Here is a 22774-nt window from a genome sequence, read left to right on the forward strand (position 1 = left end):
TGTCCGTCAAGGATGTGAAACTGCCCCCGACACTTCATCTTACACAAACGGCTCCAGTCCCACCCGAATTCATGATTCTTAAACCATTCTGAGCTGGATTGGCGAAACTCTCTCAAGAAGGAGACTCAACACCTGCTCAGACCGAAAGTCAATCTGCTGGACTTCCGGCTCTCTCAGACTGCATGTTCCTTCAGACAGGTTTCTAACTGGACACATGCATCCTGCTGCCGTGCGACCATTGGTGCTTCAGGGGTCGAATTATTGTTTGCAGTAATTCTATTCCTGTAAAACTAGCTCCTGAAGTGTAGGATGGAAAGTATCCTGGCTGATCGGTCGAAGGCGCTGGTTTGAAGCTCCAGTTAAATCCCACGATTTGAAGATTGATCAAAATCATACTTTGTGTCTACAAAACTGCAGCCTCCCTCCTGTAAACAAGTAATACTAAACATCTCATCTGTTATTGCAACAGCGTAGACCGGAGGAATCACATGGCAATTCAGATAAGTAGATGCATTTTGGAAAACATCAATTCTACCTTCAACTCCGGTCGAAATGTTCACAAACAAAAGGATTGTTTGATCTCGGTGAGACTCGAATTAAAAACCCCGGCATTTCCCGAGCCTGTAACTCATATAAGGGTCGATTGCGCCGCTAGAGCCCGGTCACTCTGATCACCTGTCCCACTCTGCTGGAAACAATCTTAAGGTGAGATGTCCTTATCTGTGGAAACGTGTCCTGTCCCCGTGATGAAACTAAAATCTGCACTTTCACTTTCAGCTTCTTTCACATCCTCTGCTCCATCGCACTGCAATCGGGTTTTCTGTGAACAGGTCGAAATGGACATTTGCAAGATATGCCAGATCATCGACACGGATACCACCATCACACGAGAGGACACCACCCACCAGGTACATGGTTCATACTCCTGTGACTCGGCCAACATTGTCTACCTCATACGTTGCAGGAAAGGATGCCCCGGAGCATGGTACATTGGCGAGACCATGCAGACACTGCGACAACGGATGAACGGACACCGCGCAACAATCGCCAGACAGGAGGGTTCACTCCCAGTCGAGGAACACTTTCGCAGTCAAGGACATTCAGCCACCGATCTTCGGGTAAGCGTTCTCCAAGGCGGCCTTCGAGACACACGACAACGCCAAATCGTCGAGCAGAAGTTGTTAGCCAAGTTCAGCACCCATGAGGACGGCCTCAGCCGGGATCTTGGGGTCATGTCACGCTACACGTAACCCCACCAGCAAAAAGGGGAAAAATATGTTTTTAATATTCCCTCTCTCTCTCTGCCATTTGGGTTTCTTTCCGTCTGTCTGTGTAATTGACACAATGTATATCCAGTGTACTGGGACGTGCTGTTCTCCGTGACTGGCCTGTTTGAATAACAACGACACCTTTTGATTGGTGTGATGCTGTCCCAGCCTAGTATAAGATATGCGATTTGAGAACCTTTTCACTCATTCACCTGACGAAGGGGATAATCTCCGAAAGCTTGTGATTTTAAAATAAATTTGTTGGACTATAACCTGGTGTTGTAAGATTCCTTACATTTATCCACCCCAGTCCATCACCGGCATCTCCACATCATGGCAGAAATTATGTCAGTGATAAAATTCGAATCGAGAAACGCCCCAGACATTGAAATCAGCGATTTAAACCACCAGCTCACACTTCCACAAAACAAGGCATGTCTTTAAAGGTCTGTTTAATGATCAAATAAATTAATTGAAGCTAATTGACCGTATTTGCCGGATGCTGGGTTGTTCCCCTGAGAGCAGAGAAGGTTCAGAGGAGATTTGATCGAAGTGTTCAAAGTCATGAAGGGTTCAGATAAAGTAAATCAAGGGAAGCTGTTTTAATTGGCGGAATGGTCGGAAACCAGAGGTCACGAATTTGAGGTGATTGCAAAAGAACCAAAGGCGATATGAGGAAAAACTTAATTAAGCAGCGAGTAGTTCTGATCTGGAATGCGCTGCTTGAAAGGATGGTGGAAGCAGATTCAATCGTGACTTTAAAAAGGAATTTGAAGGGGAAAAATGCAGAGCAACGGGAAAGGGCTGCGGAATGGGAATAATTGGATTGATCTCACAAAAAGCAGGCACGGGCTCGATGAGCCGAATAGCCTCCTTCTGTGCTGCAACTATTCGATGATTCGATGGACAGAAGCGGTCTGAATGAATGGGCGATCGGTTGTGGGTAGCAGGGAAATTTCCGACTGGTTGTCCGGTTGTGTTACTGACGGCTCCTTGTTCTCGGATTATGATTGTCATTTTGGGCGTTTCACTGATTGATACGTGAAAGGTCCCCAGTTCAAATCCCAGAACCCTCCTGTTTCACTATTTCCAATGAAGATTCACTTATTTATTTCTCACATCTTTTCAGCGTTGCAGAAAGCAGGATTGATTTAATTCTCGAGCATATTTGAGGACAAGGGGCCGGAAGGCAGCCGGTTTATCGACGCAACACACATGGAGAAAGTAAAATGTCTCACGGCGGTGTGCAGATTGAAACTGAAGGTGAATTTATCCCAATTCAGGCGATCTCAGAGGTGCAGAACAAAAATGCCCCTTAATTGGTCGGGAATACGAACCCTGTTCCCTCGCGTGGTAAGTGAAAATTCTACCAGTGAAACAGCAACGTTTGCATGGAATCGGGCTCTCTGTGTCCAGTTGGAAACCTGTTTGAAACAACATATAATTCCACAAATCTCCTCTGAGTACCTTGCGCATTCTGATTTACAGCCCTGCATTACTAGCACTCGCTGCTTGTGATGGCCGAGTGGTTCAGACGTTCGATATAAAACTGGAAAGGGTCTTTCGGTGAAACATTGGAATGCTGCTCGCGGCGCTATTGTTTAAAGTATTGTTCAATGCTCAAATAAGTATGAACTGGAAATAAAGGACCGCATTTCCTTCTCTCAGACAGATCCTCCACCGCGGCAGAGCCTTTTAATTGGGAGCCCAGCGGTCTCTTGCAAAATTTCAAGGTGTGTGAAGGAAACTTCACAATAATCCACAACTGGAGTATTGTGTCCAATTCTGGGTACCGCACTTCAGGAAGGATGTGAAGTACCAGAGAGAGGATGCAGAAAAGATTTACTGGAATGGTTTCAGGGATGAAGGACTTCAGTTACGTGGATAGACTGGAGAAGCTGGGATTGTTCTCCTTCGGGCAGGAAGGTTGAGAGGAGATTTGATAGAAGTGTTCATAATCATGACGGGTTGAGATAAAGTAAATAAACAGAAACTGCTCCCGTTGGCGGAATGGTCGAGAACCAGAGGACACAGATTTACGGTGGTTGACAAAAGAACCAAAGGCGATATGAGGAAAAACGTTTTAAATCAGCGAGTAGTTATAATCTGGAATGCATCTCCTGAAAGGTTGGTGGAAGCAGATTTAATCATGACTTTCTAAAAGGAATTGGATAAGTATTTGAAGGAAAATATTTGCGGGTCTACAGGGAAAGAACGGGGGAATGGGACTAACTGGATTGCTCTTAAAGAGAGCCGGGGCAGGCTCAATGGGCCGGATGGCCTCCTTCTGTGCAGTAACGATTCTATGAGTGTATGATTCCATCTTTGTCAAGCTTCATTTCAAATTCTGCTAACTTGATAATCAAGCTTTTTTTCTATACTTAGATCTCTCAATCTCTCCCTATCTCTGTCCCTCTCTGTTTTCCCCTGATGGACTTCTCAGGCTTCGTTGAACGGCCAAAGCTCATCGAACCTGCGACACCAGCAGAGAACGGTAAAGATCGAAAGACTGAGACGGTCGGAAATGTAAAGGACCAACCCAGATGATGAATTCGTAGCCAATGTCCACATATTGATGTCTCTTCGTCCTCATAGTGAAATCATCAGTACTTTTAGCCCAGTATAAAAACAAAGTCTTGTATTTATAAAGCGCTTTTCACCACCTCAAGACCTCCCAAAGCGCTTTACAACCAATGAAGTATTTTTGAAGTGTGGTCAATGTTATACTTGTGGGAGAGTGGATAATCTGCGGATGCCGAGACAGACAACAATGTCGCTTCAGAGCAATTAATTCTGCAAAGTCTCACTTGATAATACAACTCACACATTCGAAACGAATGTGGTAAAGAGAGGCTAATATTGTTGATATGAAATAGTTAATGTACGGCTTCACATTGCCGTACATCGGAATAGAAAAAGTGATAGGATGTAGAGAATGGTGGCCGATCGGCTGTGGGTGGCACAGCATTCTGCATTGGTTGCACCCCTCTGTTATCAGTGGCTCGTTGGTCTTCGGGTATGATATCTCGCTTTGGGGATTTGCTGATTGTTGTGTGAGAGATCCCGGACGAGCCCTGCGGTGTTACCATTTTTAGTTCAAAATCACGAATTAGCTTCTCACGTCTTGTCAGCGGTGTGGTCGGCAGGATTGTCTTAATTCCAGTTCATGGAGGACAGAATGCAGAGGTTCTGTCGACGACAACACACATGGAGAAAGGAAAATGTCACAAGATGGTGTTCAAATTGAAGCTGAATGCAAATGTATCCCAATTCACTCGACCTCATGAATGGAGAATGAAAAATGCTCCTCTATTGGGTGGTGATCGAACCCGCGCCTCCCGCGCAGAAATCAAGAATTTTATTACTGAAATAACAAAGTCCGCATCGCAGCCGGCGGCATGCGCTCAGTTCGAAACCTGTCGAAAAGAACATACAGTCTCAGAGTTCTCCTGTCATAACCTTCTTCATTCTCTTCTGCAGCGGTGTCGGATTTGTCGCTTGCAGCAGCGATGACCGAATGATTAAGGCGTTAGACTTGCAATGTGATTTTCCAACCCAGCTTCGACGCAATACACGTGGAGAATGGAAAATGTCTCAAATGGTGCGCAGATTGAAGCTGAGGGCGAATGTCGCACAATTCACGCGATCTTATGAATGGAGAATGAAAATAATCCGAAACGAACCGGAAATCGAACCCCGGTTTCTCACGTGATAAATGAGAATTCTATCACCGAGACAGCAAAGTCAGCACATTAACAAGCTGTAAGTTTCCAGTTGGAAACCTGTCTGAGAGAACAAAGTGTCACAAATCTCGTGTGATAACCCTACGCATTCCGATTTATAGCTGTGCATCATCGATGTTTGCAGCTGCGATGGCCGAGTGGTTAAGGCGTTGGACTTGAAATCCAATGGGGTTTCCCTGCACAGGTTCGAATCCTGTTCGCAGCGCCACTTTTCAAAGTTTGTTCAGTGTTCAAATTAATATGAACTTGAACGAACGGACCTTGTTCGCTCCCTTTGAGAGGTGCTCCATCGCCAACGACGCTTTGAACTCGGAGCCCAATTGCAAAATTGCAAGACACGTGAAGGAATCTCTCCCAAGCTCCATTCTCAGTTCTGCTCGTTCGCAGAACTTGACATTTATACAATTTGTTTCTATGTTTTAATCTCTCCCTGTCTCTGTCTCTTGAATTTGCCTGTTTTCTCCTGATGGACTTCTCAGGCATCGTGAACAGCGAAGAATGATGGAACCTGCAACACCAGCAGAGAAGGGTAAAGATGGAAAGACTGAGACGGTAGGAAAAGAAAAGGTGCAACCCAGCTGATGAATTCGTAATTAATGTCCACACGTTTATGTTTCTTCCCCTCACAATGAAAAAATCAGCAATTTGAGTACAGTACACTTATGGTAGGGTGTATAATATGCGGATGTTGAGACCGACAATCGAACCATTGCCGTGGTGATGAAAGCGCCGAATCCTAAACACTGAACCCCAAGGAAACGCTGAAAATTCTTTGCTGCGAACAAGCAGAGCAACGCGGCCTTTCCTACTTGGCCCTTTGTAATTCAGGTAATTTTCCTGCCAGACAAACTGCTCGCACAAAATGGCATTTTCTGTTCGAAATAATATCGCAACAGAGGTGATGTTCAAGCAATGACATCACCAAGTGCAATTAGGCATGTACATGAAATGGAAAGTGAGGTAAAATACTCTCATGCTGCTGATGGACATGTTTCCATTTCCAAAATTCACGCACTGAATGCAGCTCCTTGGAAAACTGCAAGATCACGCAGGTCCATCGTGAATCGTTTGAAGCAACTGGCAGTTTAAAGTGGCATCTCCTGCTGCTTCTGTGGGGAGTGAGAGACAGACACTGTCGGTATTTGCGTGCAGTTTGATTTTGCACAGAACTGCACAGAAAAACAGCAAATATACCGGGGCTGTGAGATGTTCTATATTATTGATATTTAGCCACAGGAATATCCGCGGTCAGAAGCTGAAAAGGAGAGATAAGAGGCCTGAGAATAAACTCAGAGCTGAATGAATTATGAAAGAGTGAAAGAAAAACTAATGTCATCAGTTCCACTTTGTCTCGTGCGCAATCTTGGGAGCTCCCCAATGGCCTGGTGGTGAGAATTCGGTACTCTCACCGCCGCGAGGTTCGATTCCCAGTCAGGGAATTAACTTTAAAAAGAGTTATGAACTTATTAAATTAATTACATGAAGCTAATTGAATCCTGTTAGTAGTTGAATCCCTGTTTTAATCACCATGAATCAATCGATAACTTTCTATTTCAGACTGAAGGCGATGTTGACGTGGTTACCGAGACACAGTCAAAACTTTAATAAGATTTTTATGCTTTGAATGTGATGATTTTTTTTCATTTTATGGACTGCATCTTAAGAGTGAGATTAAAAACGCAGTGGAGTCGTTGTTAAATTTAACATTAACTGGCAATTGTCGCTGTTTATCACAGGGACGCCCGAACTAGTTCTCCGATCAAGATGAAAGTAACGCAACGAGGAACATCTGATACAACACGAAAGGCATCGGGCTATGACAAAAATCCCCACCGTTTTGCTTTTCCAAAATAAAGGGTGTGAAATTTATTCTCTGAACATTGGAACAGTCACGCTCACGACAGAAATCTCCATGTCACAGCGAACCAGCTCTCCTGCTGCGAATGCGGCCTCCCTTCGGGCCTTTCGGGGGCTTGTCTGTCAAGGAGAATTGTAATTACCGTGAAGCCAATGTTCCATTCCTTTATATGATTCATGTGCCTGATTTCCGACCGCAGGGTAAATGGTGGAATATCAGCCCTGCTCAGCTGGCAATGATTCCGGTACATTTTCTTGATTCCAAAACATGCGTTGAAACCCTGGAACTTTGAGGCGATGAATCCTGAGAATAAAATAAGGGCTCGAACCATCAAACTTTCACGCTAACGGATAACACCGCCGAGAACAGGTGAAGAGATCACCTGCTAAACCAATAATTCACTGGGCTAAACTTTGAGTTTGCAGCGACCAATATAACAACTGTCTACAGTCAGTGAAAAATGAATGATTAAAGCTTGTAGGAGTGAAAATCCAACCAGCCAGTCTTCACTCTTAAACCAGCAACTATGAAGAAAAACATGCCGGAGAAATACTCGATTTCAGAGCGGCGACACTGGGCCAGAGTAAAGTTCATTCAATATCATTGCCGAGTGGCTGGAGGGAGGATTTGGAACTCCTGACCGATTGCACCACGCATTTTCCAGATCTGCTTGGATCACCAATCCCTTCAGCTCATCGCTAAGAGGGACAACTCGATTCTCGGTTTCCTTTTCCTGACGATTGATGAAATTTTACAAATTGGAAGCGATCAATATCAAATCTAAACACGCCACCGACATGATCACAGATGCAAAGCGGCCACACTCTGCTTCAATGAGATGAAAGTCAAGAGCGATTTCACGTTCGAATGCAATGGCTAACACAATTCATTCAACGAAAGTTCAGGTCGTTGAGGTGCCTCTAAAGTCCTGATTGTTTCTATTGAACTTCTTCCCAAAGCATTTGAGATTCACGTGGGACGATTTGGGGACGTTATTTTCTTTTGTGCAAAAGTTTCAACTGCAGTTCAAGATCAAAATTCCAGGGACGACAGTTGTTCACAATTTATCGGTGCTGGGACCACTGCTGTTCACAATTTATCGGTGCTGGGCCACGGTTGTTCACAATTTATCGATGCTGGCACAACTGTTGTTCACAATATATCAGTGATAGGACCACTGTTGTTAACACTTTATCAGTGGTGGGACCACTGTTGTTCACAATTTATCGGTGCTGGGACCACTTTTGTTCAAAATTTACATTCATGATTTGGACACGGGAATCGGAAGTACAATTTCAAAATTTAGGGACGACACCTCATTGCGAGCTGTAGTTAATACAAAGAAAAATGCGAATAATAAAGGAAGACATTAGTAAATTTGCAGAATGGGCATGTAAATGGCAAATTAATTGCAATATTTATTATATACTCCCTTGCCTTTTTGACCCCCCCCCCCCCACCCCACTAAATGCATTACCTCACACTTCTTCAGATTGAATTGCATTTGCCACTTTTCTTTCCACCTGTCTGCTCTCTGGATATTTTCCTGCAGTCGACAGCTTTCCTCCTCACTCTCAACCACAGGAACAATTTTTGTATCATCTGCAAATTTCTTCATCATGCCCCCTACATTTCAGTCTAAATCAATGATCTGTACCATGAAAAGCAGGGACCGAGTACGAAGCCGCAAGGAACCCCACTCGAAACAGCCTTCCAGTCACAAAAGCACCCGTCGACCACAACCGCTTGCTTCCTGCTGCTCAGCCAATTTTGGAGTCAACTTGCCAATGTCCTTTGGATCCAATGGGCTTTTACATTTTTGACAAATCTGCCCTGTAGGACTTTGTCAAAAGCCTCGTTAAAATCCATGTTGACTCCATCAATCGCGCTACCCTCATCGATCCTCCTTGATACCTCCTCAAATAATTCAATTCAAACGACCTTCCCTTAACAAATCCACGCTGACTCTCCTTGATTAATCCGTGCCTTTCTAAATGACGATTCATACTTCAGCTCGAGTTCAGGCCGACTGGCCTGTATTTACTCGATCTATCCCTGTCTCCCTTTTTCAACAATGGTACAACGTTAGCAATCCTCAAATCCTCCTGCACGACACCTTTTGCCAGGGTGGATTGGAAAATGATGGTCAGAGCCTCCGCTATTTCCTTCCTTGCTTCTGTTAACATCCTGGGATATATTTCATCTGGGCCTGCAGATTCAGGTCGAGCGATTTGAGGACTTCTTTTTCCTCTTTGCAAACGTTTGTCCCGCAGGTCAAGATCACAAGTCTTGGTCCAAATTAGGATGTCTTCCGGCTTTCAACCTCAAATCGTGAATTATGCCCCGATCCCAGAAACAAGAACGTGTCCTCAAATTAACGTGTAACAGACACATTCTCTGAGAGGTCTGTCTGTGGAATGAAAGGGCGTTTTTGAACAGTCATTCTGTGATCCGTTTCCTCCTGAAACCTGAACAATTACGAACACCACATTGTTATTTTGTCGCTTTATTCCATAAATTAGGCACTGCTGGGAGTTGAACCCAGAATCTCCTGTTTACTAGACAGATGTTTTAACCAACTAAGCCACAGCGCCAATTGATGAGATGGGGCCCCCACCTCCTCACTAATATCTATCAGCGACACTTCAATGTTGGGGGTTCAGGCCGTTTTGTCTCTGTCCATTTCGCTTGTCCGTTCACCTGTGCATCACGACACTGACTGCATTTCTCGCTGAGTTTATCTTTGTGTATCCTTCAGTGCATTGATACATGGATAATTATGTGTGATTGTATTTGTGACATTAAATAAATCAGGGCTTCAGACAATTCTCGCTCTGACATTGGAGAACTATTGAGCCGAACTTGACAGCGGAGTGTTGTTTATTGTGGTGCTGAAACTAAAAAAATCGTAAGAGGAGCAAAAAGGGAAAAGGAGAAAAACTTATGATTTAAAATTAGGACAACTCTCAAGGTTTTTACGTATATATTGAGAGAAAGAAGGGAGGCTGAGAGCAATGTGGGCTGCTTAAGGACAGATGGAGGTGATATTGTAATTGAAAATCAGGAAATGGCAGAGTTGCTAAATTTTTACTTTGCATCGGTCGTCACAGAAATGGATGACGCTAACATACCAGAGACACGAGGAAAACTGTTAATAAATCAAGGGGATTCAGTGCAAGTAAAATGATGGCAATGGAGAAAATGAGGAGGCGAAAGATAGACAAATCTCCAGGAGCTGATGGTTTCCACCCCAGGGGATGAAATGGAACAGGTGAGGAAATTGTACATGCTTTAGTCATGATCGATCAAAACTCTCTTGATTTAGGAATTGTTATTTAACGAAGCGCATCTTGATTGGAGGCTTGTGTTTGAGAAAGATCTCGAAGTGATAATTGAGAACAATTTTACAACACCAAGTTATAGTCCAACAAATTTATTTTAAATTTGGAATTTAAAATAAATTTGTTGGACTATAACTTGGTGTTGTAAAATTGTTTACAATTGTCAACCCCAGTCCATCACCGGCATCTCCACATCATAATAATTGAGAGACCGAAAATAAAGCTGTTTGGCAGGAGCGCTGATGCTGTCGGTTGTTCGCTGCTCTCGTGTTGCACAATTGTTAAGCGTGCGTTACTTATTTATAGCAGTATGGGCTCCAGAAATGACCAGGTTGTGAGTTCGAGCGTCTTCTAAAACAATCAAATCTTTTACTCCGAACATTTTGATCGGAGTTCAAGGTAGAAATTGTATCTTCCATAACGCAACTTGTTAACAACCAGTCGTTTTTACAATACGCTCTTGTGGGACAAACGTATGGAGGTCAACAATCGACTTCTTAGTTTTCCCATGTGGGAATTTGGGTTCCTCTGGCCTACCGTCTTTCAATAGCAGGTGCCAGTTTACTTGTTCACAGGGGGAGAGGGGGCTTTTAGCGGCAGCTCATATGGCAAAGGGGCCGGTACAAGATCTTTAAATCTAAAGAACCAAACACACAATTCTTCTTTTCTTTAAACCGATATTCATCGGTTGGAAGTTTCGTGTTGGGAAAATTTGGAAGAGAAATATGCTGCCTGGTTTCACTGTGTCACGGGTGAAATTATTCAACTCACAGATGTTAATACGCTGAAAGGTCGAGAGGCCTTTTCCAACTCCCGTGTGGGACAAGTTCAGCTTTTGAGCCGCTGGGTAAAGTGCTATTTTAATTGCTGCTAACGAATGACACGACATTTGGCACAAACAAGAAGAATTGTAAACTCACGAGTTCACTGTTCATGTTTCTTACATCATGTTCAACAGAAACAAGGATTCTCCTCAATACGTTGCTGAGAATTTTATCAAACGGACCTCACCCTCGTTCGACGACTGCAGGGATAATTCAGAGATCTCCCATGAATATGTACGATGGGAGCTTATGTAGTATCGAGCCTGGGTAGCTCAGTCGGTAGAGTATCAGACTTTTAAAGTGAGTAGTGAGCTGAAGGTCCAGCGTTTAACTCCCTGTCCAGGCTCCAAATTTCGGAACAGCTGGCAAGCTGTGACTTTGCAGCGGGACCTGAGATGTGTTGTCAAAGTTTCGATAGTATCTTGTTTCCAAGGGATGGGCAGTAATGCGCCGTCTGAGGCGGTTCCCGATCAGGAATTCAACTTTACTGTATTAGTTCACTGTATTAATTTCGCAAAACTCATTCAACTCTGTAAAAAAGACGAATACTTGTTCAAATCGCCATTGATCAACCAGTTACTTTCTGTTTCCGGCTGAAAGAAATGCTGACTTTTTTTATGCGTTAATTCACCAGGCCGAATTTAGGGAGTTCAGAGGAGAAGTGAAAAAGGAAATGAGAGGCAAAGAGAAATATGACTATAGACTGACCGCCAACATAAAAGGGAATCCAAAAGACTTCGACAGGCAAGCAAACAGTAAACGGGTAGTCAGAGGAGGGGTGAGGCCGATTCGGCACGAAAAAGGAGGTCTACTCATGGAGGCAGAGGGGATGGCCTGGGTACCAAATGAGTACTTTGCATCTATCTTTACCAAGAAGCTGCTGCCAGAGTCTCAGCAAAGGAAGTTATCGTTGAGATACTGGATGGTCTAAAAATTGATAAGGAAGAGGCACTTGAACGGCTGGCTGTACTTAAAGTAGATAAGCCACCCGGTCCGGATGGGATGCATGATCGGTTGCTGAGGGAAGTAAGGGTTGAAATTGCTGAGGTACTGGCCATAATCTACCAACATCCTTAGATATGTGGGTGGTGCCAGGGGACTGGAAAGTTGCAAAGGTTACACGCTTGTCCAAAAAAGGTTGTACGGATAAACCCAGCAATTATAGGCCAGTCAGTTTAACCTCAGTGGTGGGGAAACGTTTCGAAACGATAACCCGGGACAGAATTAACAGCCACTTGGACGAGGGTGGATTGATTAGGGAAAGGCAGCACGGATTTGTTAAAGGCAAATCGTGGTTAACTGACCTGTTAGAGTTTTTTGATGAGGTAACAGAGAGGATAGATAACGGCAATTTAGTTGATGTGGTGTATAAGGACTTTCAAAAGGTGTTTGCTAAAGTGCCGCATGGTGGGCTTCTCATCAAGATTGCGGCCCATGGAATAAACGTGGCAGAAACAACATAAATGCAGAATTGACGAACAGCAGGAATCAGATTACTGGTGATCTGTTGTTTTTCGAACTGGCGAGAGGTGTACAGTGGCGTTCCCCAGGGATCAGTGCTGGGACCACTGCTTTTCTTGATATATATTAATGACTTGGACTTGAGTGCACAGAGCACAATTTCAAAATTTGCAGATGAAACAAACTTGGAAGGGTAGTAAACAGTGATAAGGATAGTGATAGACTTCAAAGGAGAGAGACAGGCTGGTGGCATGGGCGGAGACCGGGCAGATGAAATTTAACGCAAAAAAAATGCGAAATGATACATTTCGGTCGGAAAAACGAGGAGAGGCAAAATAAACTCCAGGGCACAAATGTAAAAGCGGTAGAGGAACAAAGAGGGGTTTATGTGTACAAATCGTTGAATGTGGCAGGACAGGTTGAGAAAGCGGTTAAAAAGCAGACGGGATCCTGCGCTTCAGAAATAGATGTATAGAGTGCAAAAGTACAAAAGTACAGAAGTCACGATGAAACTTTACAACACACTGGTTCGAACACAACTGAAATTTTGTGTGGGGTTCGGGACACCGCACTTCAGGAAAGATGTGAAGGCCTTGGAGAGGGTGCAGAAAATAAATACGATCATAATTCCAGGGATAAGGGACTTTACTTACGTGGATCGACCGGAGAATCTGAGGTTGTTCTCCTTGGAACAGAGACAGTTTTGTCGAGATTTGATAGAGGTATTCAAAATCATGAAGGATCGAGGCATGGAAGATGGAGAGAAACTGTTCCCATTGGCGGAAGGGTCAAGAACCAGAGGACATCGATTTAAAGTGATTGGCAAAATAACCCAAGGTGACATGAGGAAAAACTTTTTTACACAGCGAGAGGTTCGGATCTCAATGCACTGCCCGAGGGTGTGATGGAGGCAGATTCAATCATGGCCTTCAAAGGGGAGCTGGATAAGTACTTGAAAGGAAAAAAAATGCAGGGCTTCGGGGAAAGGCAGGGGAGTGGTTCTAGCTGGATTGCTCTTGCAGAGATCTCGCACGGACTCGATGACGCGAATGGCCTCTTTCCGTGCTGTAAGCTTTCTATGATTCAATTCTATGTGTAGGTTGCAATGCAAAGGGAACAGAGCGTGCCAGAAATCGATACGACTCTGAGTATCCTCACAAGCAATGTATTTTAAGAGCAACTAATTCTGAAACGTCTTACTTGATAACTCAAGTCGTGCACTTGAAAGCAATTTGGTAAAGAGAGACTAATATTGGTGAATGGAAATAGTTGGTGCACAACTTGATATTGCTGTCCACCCGAATCGAAAACGAGATTGAATGGATCGAAGTGGTCTGAAAGGATGGTCGATCGGCTGTGAAACGCAACCAACTTTTACACTGGCTGCACAACTAAACTAACAGCGGCTCGTTGGTCTAGGGGTATGATTCTCGCTTAGGGAGTGTCATTGAGTGATATGCGAGAGGTCCCGGGTTCAAATCCCGGACGACCCCGCATGTGTTTCTGCTTTTAGTGAAAAGTCACCAATTGTCTTCTCACATCTTTTCAGTTTTGCTGTTGGTGGAACTGAATTATATCCAGAGGATGTTTGAGCTCCAGTGGACTGAATGCCGAAGTTTCGTCGACCCAATACACATGAAGCAAATAAAATGTCTCAAGATGATGAGGAGATTGAAACTGAATTTGGATTTTTCCCAATTCAGGCGGATATTAGATGACGGGATAGAAAGCCACATATCCAAGTTTGCCGATGACACCAAGATGGGCAGCATTGTAAGCAGTGCAGATGAAAGCATAAAATTACAGAGAGGCATTAATATAAAAAATGAACGTGCAAAATTGCGGCAAATCGATATGAATTTCGTCAAGTGTGAGGTCATCCACTTTGGACCTAAAAGGATAAATCAGAGTACTTTCGAAATGGTGAAAAGCTCGAAACAGTGGAGGTCCAAAAAGACTTAGGGGTCCATGAACACACATCAATAAAATGTCATGGACAGGTACAAAAAATAATCAAAAAGGTTAATGGAATGTTGGTCTTTATATCCAGAGGACTAGATTCAAGGGGATAAGCATTATGATACAGTTATACAAAGCTCTGGTTAGACCACACCTGGAGTATTGCCTTCAGTTCTGGGCAACGCACCTTCGGAAGGATATATTCGCTATGAAGGGAGTGCAGCGTCGATTTACTAGAATGTTGCCTGGACTCCACAGTTTAAATTACGCGGAGAGATTACATAAACTCGGGTTTGCCTCGAATTCAGTCTATTAAGTGCTGATTTGATCGAACATTTCAAAATATTAAGGGGAACTGATGGGGTAAATAGAAAAAAAAGATTTCCGCCCGTTAGCGTGTCTCGGACTCGGGGAAGCAGCCTAAATATTAGGGTCAGGACTTTCAGGAGTGAAGTTGGGAAACACCTCTGCAAGCAAAGGGAGGGAGAAGTTTGGAATTCTCTTCCGCAAACGGCAGTTGATGCGAACTCAATTGTTAATTTTAAAACTGAAATTGATAGATTTTTGTTAACCAAAGGCATTAAGGGACATGGGGCTAAGGCGATAATATGCAGTTCGGTTACATATCAACCAGGATCTCACTGAATTGCGCATAAGGCTCGAGGGGCGAAATCGTATACTTTTGCTCTTCAGTTCCTCATTGTTACAGAATGATCCTGCATTGTATCGGGAATCGAACCAAGGTCTCCAGCGTAACAAGTAAGAATTCGACCCCAAGCACCATCAATGCGCGCGTTTGTAACAGCAGCAAGTGTCCATTTGGAATCCGATCTGAACGAACATGCCGTTTACAGCTGCGGTGGCCGAGTGTTTAAAGCGTTGGACTCAAAATTCAATTGAGGTTTTCCTGCCCAGGTTTGAATTCTGCTCGCAGAGCTACTGTTTAAAGATCCCTTCAGTGCTGAAATAGATTAATTGGAGTTAATTGACCGAATTTATCTCTCTCCCAGAATGAGAGATTCTCCAGCGAGGCCGGTGCTTTTAACTTGTGTCCAATCTTCTCTTGCAAGATTTCAAGACCCAAGAATGAATCTCTCCCAATCTTTAACATAAATTCTGCTAGTTTGCAAAACCTGACATTTATACTCTTTATTTTCTTTGCATGCATCTCTCCATCTCTCCATGTCTCCGTCTCTTGTCTCTCTGTATTGTCCACAATGGACTTCTCAGGCTTCCTTGAACGGCGATGGCTGATCTAACCTGCAACAATAGCAGAGAAAGGTAAAGAAAAAAAAGACTGAGGAATTAGGAAAAGGAAAGGTGCAACCCAGCCGATAAATTCGTAGCTAATGTTTCCACATTCGTGGCTCTTCGTTCTCATGGTGAATGAAAGCAGCAATTTGAGTAAAGTGTACTTATGGTGGAGTGTAAACTATGACGATGCCGAGACAGACGACAATGTCGTTTCAGAGTAATTCATTCTGTAAAGTGTTACTTGATAATACAAGTCGTACATTCAAAACAAATTTGATAAAGAGAGACTAATATTGTTGATCTGAAATAATTAGTTTAGAACCTGATATTGCTCTACATCGTATATCGTACAAGAAAGCGAGTTTGGATGGCCATGGTGTTCTGAAAGGATGGCGGATCGGCTGCGTGGCAGCGAAATTTTACAGTGGCTGCACGGCTCTGTTGCCAGTTGGACTTTGGATCTGATTCTCGCTCAGGGAGTTTCATTGGTTCAAATCCCGGTATGAGCCCCCTTGCGTCCCCATTTTTCGTCAAAAACCACCAATTGGCTTCTCACATCTTTGAAGTAAGTGCAGAAGGCAGGTTTGACTTATCTCCAGCCGAGCATGTTTGAACACCAGAGGAGATAATGCAGAGGGTTTGTCCACGAAAGACACGTAGACGAAATGAAGATAATCTTTCAAGAAGTTGTACAGATTGAAGCCGGCACATGAATTTATCCCAATTCAGGCGATCTCATGGGTACCGATACAAAAGGTAAAGGAGGCTGCATTGGCCTGGAACCAAACCCCTGGTTTCCCGTCGGCAGGCGAGGGTTCGACACTGAACCACCAATGCACACACGGCTGCAGGCTGCACGTGTAGCGTTGGATACAAGTCTGGAACATGCGGTCTGGCAGAGTTCCTGTGATGAGCCTGCGCAGTCTCCAACCGCGTGCTAACTGTGGGTGACCAAACGAGTGGGTCAAGCATGGTCTTGAAATTCACTGAGATTAGAAATCACTTGACACCGCCACTCTAAAATGGTCAAATAATTAAGAGCTGTAGTTACCAGGCAGTGTTTACTTTTTTCAGAAATAATGTAAGAATCCAGCCCTATGTACAACTCTAAGATGTCACGGCATGCGTCGAATTTCCATTAAGCTGCCACCTAAATTCTGCTCAATCACAGCATTGGAGATTTATACTATTTTTCTTTGCATGTATCTATCTATCTCTGTCTGCGTTTCTTCACTTTCGCTGTTGATCCCCAATGGACTTATCAGGCTTCCTTCAACGGCCAGGTCTGCAAACCCGGGATGGGAAAAGGCTGTCGGTTCTTCGTCCAATTGTTGGATTTCGACGGGTTGAGTTTTGCTATTTTCCGTCTCCGTTTTCGGAAAATATAAACCCAGATGGGATTCCCCCTCCTCGGGTCGCGTCAAATCCGGGTAATGGGAATGAACCCGATCGAGCACTCGATTTACTATCTGTATTCTCATTGTTTAACAATAATATTATGGGGATATATTTTTTTTGAGGGCACATTTTAGAAATGAACACATTCCAGACTTATTCGAAAACTAGAAGCACGTGGGATTAAAGGGTCGGTGGAAACGTGGGCAAGTAATTGGCTAAAGGATAGGAGGCAGAGATTAGTGGTGAACGGATGTCTTTCTGACTGGAGAGAAATATGCAGTGGGATCCCCCAGGGGTCGGTATTAGGATTATTGCTTTTCTTGTTATATATAAATGACTTGGATGTGGGAATAGGGAGCACAATTTCGAAGTTTGCGGATGATACAAAACTTGGTAACGTAGTAAATAGTGAGGAAGATAGTAGCAGACTTCAGGAGGACAAAGACAGACTGGTGAAATGGGCAGTCACGTGACAGATTTAACGCCGATCAGTGTGAAGTGATGCACTTTTGGAAGAAGAACATGGAGAGGCAGTATAATCTAAATGGAACAATTTATGGGGGGTTGCAAGAGCAGAGGGACCTGGGGGAGCATATTCACAAAACAAGGCAAGTTGATAAGGTGTTTAAGAAAGCGTATGGGATACTTGGCTTTGTAAATAGGTGCATTGAATACATTAAAAAGGGAAGTCATACTAATCCTTACAAATCATTGGTTAGCCCTCAGCTGAAGTATATTGTACAGATCTGGGCACCAAACATTTGGATGAAAAGGCATTGAAGAGGATTCAGAGCAGGTTGACCTGGATGACACCAGTGATGAGGGACTTCAGTTATGCGGAGAGATTGGAGAAGCTGGGATTGTTCTCCTTACAGCAAAGATGGTTAACGGGAGACCTAATAGAGATATTCAAAATAATGAGGGGTTTTGAAAGAGCAAGTAGGGAGAAACTGTTTCCTGTGGTAAGTGGGTCGGTAACCGGAGATCATAGTTTGAAAATAATTGGCAAAAGAACTAGAGGGGAATTGAGGAGAATTATTTTCACACAGAGGGTTTGTTATGATCAGGAACTCACTTCCTGAAAGGGTGGTGGAAGCAGATTCCATAGGATCATTTAAAAGGCAATTGGACATAATTGAAGAGGACTAATTTTCAGTGTTATGGGGAAAAATCTGGGGTTTGCGTCTAATTTGGACAGGTCTTCGAAAACGCCGACACTGGCACGACGGCCGAAAGGCCTCCTTCTGTGCTGTAAGATTCTATGATTCTATGATTACCTTCTGAATCATTACAATTGAAGCTATTCATTGTTGAGCAACCAAGAAAATTATAACCGTGATATTCGGCTTCTCCATTCCCTTATGAATATCGCAGATTATAATGTCCAGGCGGGGTGGGACTGAATGGGGGATAGAGTGCGGAGATTGGAATGGAAGCCCAGCAGAATGAACTTGGTCTCATCAGTTTTTGTTATTTTTCCTACCAGTTGCCCGAAGCAGGCGGTGAACCTTCTTCTCGAGAGAGGATCGTCATTTCAGTTCAGAAGGAAAAAGGGTATCAAGAAAATCAGGTAAAACGCACACAGAATGATCCGGGACTTACAGCACATCCCTTTTAAACAGACACAGACACGGAATGATCCGGACATAAATCATAATTATGGTGCATAAGTTTCTCTTACGTTGACCATAAGATTTACTCTTTTTACAATGACACCAATGTACAATCTGATACCTCGCGACCTTACAATCTCAACACCATCCTGGAAGGAACTGTTGCTGATTTCAGCAAACAATGCAAAACCCACCGTCTGCCGTTTCGAGAAGGATGGGACTTTGACCAGACCTTCTGGGTGGACTGAATGAGAGAAACAAAACTTAAACATCAGAGCGACGAGGATGGGATTCGAACCCACGCATACGGAAATACGCGAAAGCACCTTTATTCAAAATGAAAATACTGGCTATGTTGCCAACCTGAAACTGCAAATGTGCATATCCTCAGCAGGTCAGGCAGAATCTTTGGACATAGAAACAGAGTTAACGTTTCAGGTCGACGGCCATCACATGAGTGTTCCAACTCACTCAACTTGCGCCTTGTCGATGGTTGAACGGCTTTAGGGAGTTAGAAGGTGAGTCACTTGGCACAGAATATCCAGCCTCTGACCTGCTCTTGTCGCCACAATATTGATGTAGCTGGTCCAGTTAAATTTCTGGTTAATGGTGACCACCAGTGTGTTGATGGTGGGGGATTCGGCGATGTTAATAACGAATCCCCACAGAAGAGATTTACTGTAAAGATTCGAGGGATGAGGGGCATATGTTTCATGGATCGATTGGAGAAGCTGGGGTTGTTCTGCTTGGAACAGAGACGGTTACGAGGAGATTTGATCGAGATATTTAAAATCATGAAGGATCCAGACAGAGCAGATAGAGAGAAACTGTTCCTATTGGCGGAAGGTTCGAGGACCAGAGAACATCGATTTAAGGTGTTCGGCAAAAGAACCAAAGGTGACATGAGGAAAAACTTTTCGACACAGCGAGTGTTTAGGATCTGGAATACACCGCCCGAGGGGGTGGTGGAGGCAGATTCAATCATGGTCTTCAATAAAGAACTGGATAAGTATTTGAAACGACAGAGAATACAGGGCAACAGGGATAGGGTGGGGGAGTGGGTCTATCTGGATTGCACTTGCAGAGAGCAGGCACGGACTCGATGTGCCGAATGGCCTCTTTTTGTGCTGTGACCTTTCTATGATTCTATTCTATTTGTGGGAGGCGATGCGAAGCGACCGGAGCGTGACGTAAATCGACCTGCTCATGTCCATTCCCTGATAATAAATCCTAGTGTGATGCAAAGAAGAAATTCATAATTATGGTGCATATCTTTTATATTATACTGACTATAAGAGGTACTCGGTTCACCAGGGCGCCATTGTGCACTTTGATTGATACTTCGCCGAGATCACCCCTTACACTCCCAGCACCTCCGTCTAAGAAACAGTTGGGTGGCAATCCAGACTTTGCTGAATTGTGCAAAAAGGTGTAAACCAGCAATGCGGAAAAGCACTTCTTACCAAAGAAGGGTTTTTGGTGAGGCGGCCAAAATGGAAGGGTGTACAAATTCTGGCAGCAGTGAGATTCGAACCCACATAATTCAGAGATGGAAGCCAGCCATCTTTGACAGCGCAGTTACTCACGCATATGGTAAGCCATTCAGATCTGATGATAAAGGTCATAGAGCTGAAACGTTTCCTCTGGTTCTTTCGCCACAGGTGCTGCCTGACCTGCTCAGCGTTTTCAGCATTTTCTATTTTCATTTTTGTGATTTCACAATGGCTGTTTTCCTGAAAACATCCAATTTGACCCAAGGACGCAGCTCGCACTTCACTTTCCCCACGCGCTTAAAGTCGATGGTTGCCGAACAAAATCTCCTCCGCGCCGAGCTTTCAAAGGACCTTTCGCTCACGGCCAACCTCCTGCAATCGACACTTTTTCACCATTCCCGCTCTTCTCATTTCTCCTCATTCCTTTTCAATCGGACATTTCCACAGACCTTGTAAGATCAAGCGGAACATTTCCGACTTTCCTGCACCGCGCAGATTGCCAAAAGTGCACCTTTCAGCCGTCATTCGCAGCAATGTCGCGCCGCCCGTCTCTCCCGCACATCAACTGCTCGGGGAAAAGCGCCAACGACCATGGAAACAAAACCATGTTAACATCACCCGTGTCACAAGATACCCCATGGAAATTTCACGGAAACGTATGCGCTGTCCTACCGAATGCCAGCCCTGCTTTCTTTGAGCTTGTCTCTGGAGCAGATCGAAATGTATCGACTGGTTTCAAGGCACAAATGAACATTGATGCGAACGGGACATGTGCCCCCGAGAAACAGCGGTCGATGGAGAGCAAACGTAAAGGCGTAAGAATGTGAAAGTGAATGTTAGAATAGGCAAGGCCGCAGTAAAGTGTCAATGAAATGGAGCATGATTGTGGAAGGAAGGAAAAGCTGGAAGAAGCGGCGGGTCTGAATTTTGGATCATCCAACCGAGACACATGAGAGAACAAAAACAGGATAAAGACAAAGGTGCTGGGGCAGAAAGACAAAGAACGAAATAAGAGGAATGAAAAGAGAGTGAAAGAAAGAATGGGAGAGGGGGAGGTGAAAGAAAGAAAGAGAGAAAGAAAGATAGAAGGGAGAGAGAAAATCAAGCGTGCAATACTCACCCCGCAAACGGGCGCTGCTCCCAATCGGCTACACTTCGCCCCACAGAACCTCATCCCATTCACACCATCCGACAATACACTGTCAATGCTGTGCAGTGAAACAGAGAGTTTGAAGGCATAAAGACACACACACCATCCTACAATACACTTTCAATACCTGTGCAGAGAGACAGAGAGTTTAAAGATACAGAGATACTTACATACTATCCGACAGTACACATTAAACATCCGTGCTGTGAGTCAGAGAGTTTACAGGTGCAGAGATACTCACAGCGTCCCACAATACACTTTAAATCATGTGTAGTGAGATAGAGTGTTTAAAGATATAGAGAAATTCAACTTTTTTTTTCAAAAGTGGCACATCCCAGAAGCAAGAGAGAGCGTGGGTAAGTCTCCCTCTCCTGATAGAGCTGAGGCTTGTCAGTCAAGAGTCCCCTCCTCCCTGTATTGGCCGTGGAGGAAGTGCAGAGTAGATTTAATAGAATACCTTCAGCCTGACCGAGGTTAGGCTGACTGGCCTATAATTACTTTATCTATCCTTTTCTCCCTTTTTATACAACAGTACAACTTTAGCAGCCCTCCAATCCTTCGGCATATCAACAGTAACCAGGGTGGATTGGAAAATGATGGTCAGAGCCTCCGTTATTTCCTTCCTTGCTTCTGTTAACAGCCTGGGATATATTTCATCGGGGTCGGGAGATTCAGGTGGAGTGATCTGCGGACTTCATTTTCCTCTTTGCAAAGATTTTCACCGTAGGTCAAGATCACAAGTCTCGGTCCAAATTAGGACTACTTCCGGGTTTGAACCTCAAATCGTGAATTATACCCTGACCTCAACGAGCCCAAAAACGAGAACGTGTCTTTAAGTTAACCCGTTGCTGACACATTCTATGAGAGGTCTGACTGTACAATGAAAGGGCGTTTTAGAAGAGTCAATCTGATATCAGTTTCCTCCTCAAACCTGAACAAATACCAATTCCAAAGTGCCATTTTGTCGCTTAATTCCACAAATTAGGTAAAAATAATTAGTTATGCAAGGCACTGCTGGGAGTTGAACGCAGGATCTCCTGTTTACAAGACAGATGCTTTAACCAACTAAGCCACAGCGCCCATTCATGATAGCTCAGCCCCACCTCCTCTCACTAATATCTATCAGCGATACGTCACTGTCGGTTTGGGGTTCAGACCGCTTCATCTTTGTCTGTTTCGCTTGTCCGTTCACCTGTGCATCCCGATGCTGCCAGCATATTTCGTTTTGTTTATCTTTGTGTGTCCATCAATGCGTTGATATACGGATGAGTATGTGTACTTATGTTTGTTACATTAAATAAATTGCCGGTTTGGACAATTCTCGCTCTGAAAGTGAAGAACTATTGAGACGAACTTTACAGCAAAGTATTGTTTATTTTGGTGCTGAAAATAAAAAACCGGAAGAGGTCCAA

The 22774-nt window shown here is 44.0% G+C and overlaps 3 non-coding genes across 3 annotated transcripts; 1 reads left to right on the forward strand and 2 right to left on the reverse strand.

Annotated features, from left to right (window-relative positions):
* The first annotated feature begins 5134 nt into the window (after window positions 1-5134).
* On the forward strand, window positions 5135-5216 carry trnas-uga (transfer RNA serine (anticodon UGA)). The gene has a single exon. It is a non-coding gene; the product is annotated as a tRNA-Ser (tRNA).
* A 4173-nt stretch (window positions 5217-9389) lies between these two features.
* Window positions 9390-9463, reverse strand: trnat-agu (transfer RNA threonine (anticodon AGU)). Its single transcript has one exon. It is a non-coding gene; the product is annotated as a tRNA-Thr (tRNA).
* Window positions 9464-22368: 12905 nt separating this feature from the next.
* trnat-ugu (transfer RNA threonine (anticodon UGU)) lies at window positions 22369-22442 on the reverse strand. Its single transcript has one exon. It is a non-coding gene; the product is annotated as a tRNA-Thr (tRNA).
* Window positions 22443-22774: the final 332 nt, after the last annotated feature.

The sequence above is a fragment of the Heptranchias perlo genome, chromosome 20 (genome assembly GCF_035084215.1).
Source record: "Heptranchias perlo isolate sHepPer1 chromosome 20, sHepPer1.hap1, whole genome shotgun sequence".
NCBI lineage: Eukaryota > Metazoa > Chordata > Chondrichthyes > Hexanchiformes > Hexanchidae > Heptranchias > Heptranchias perlo.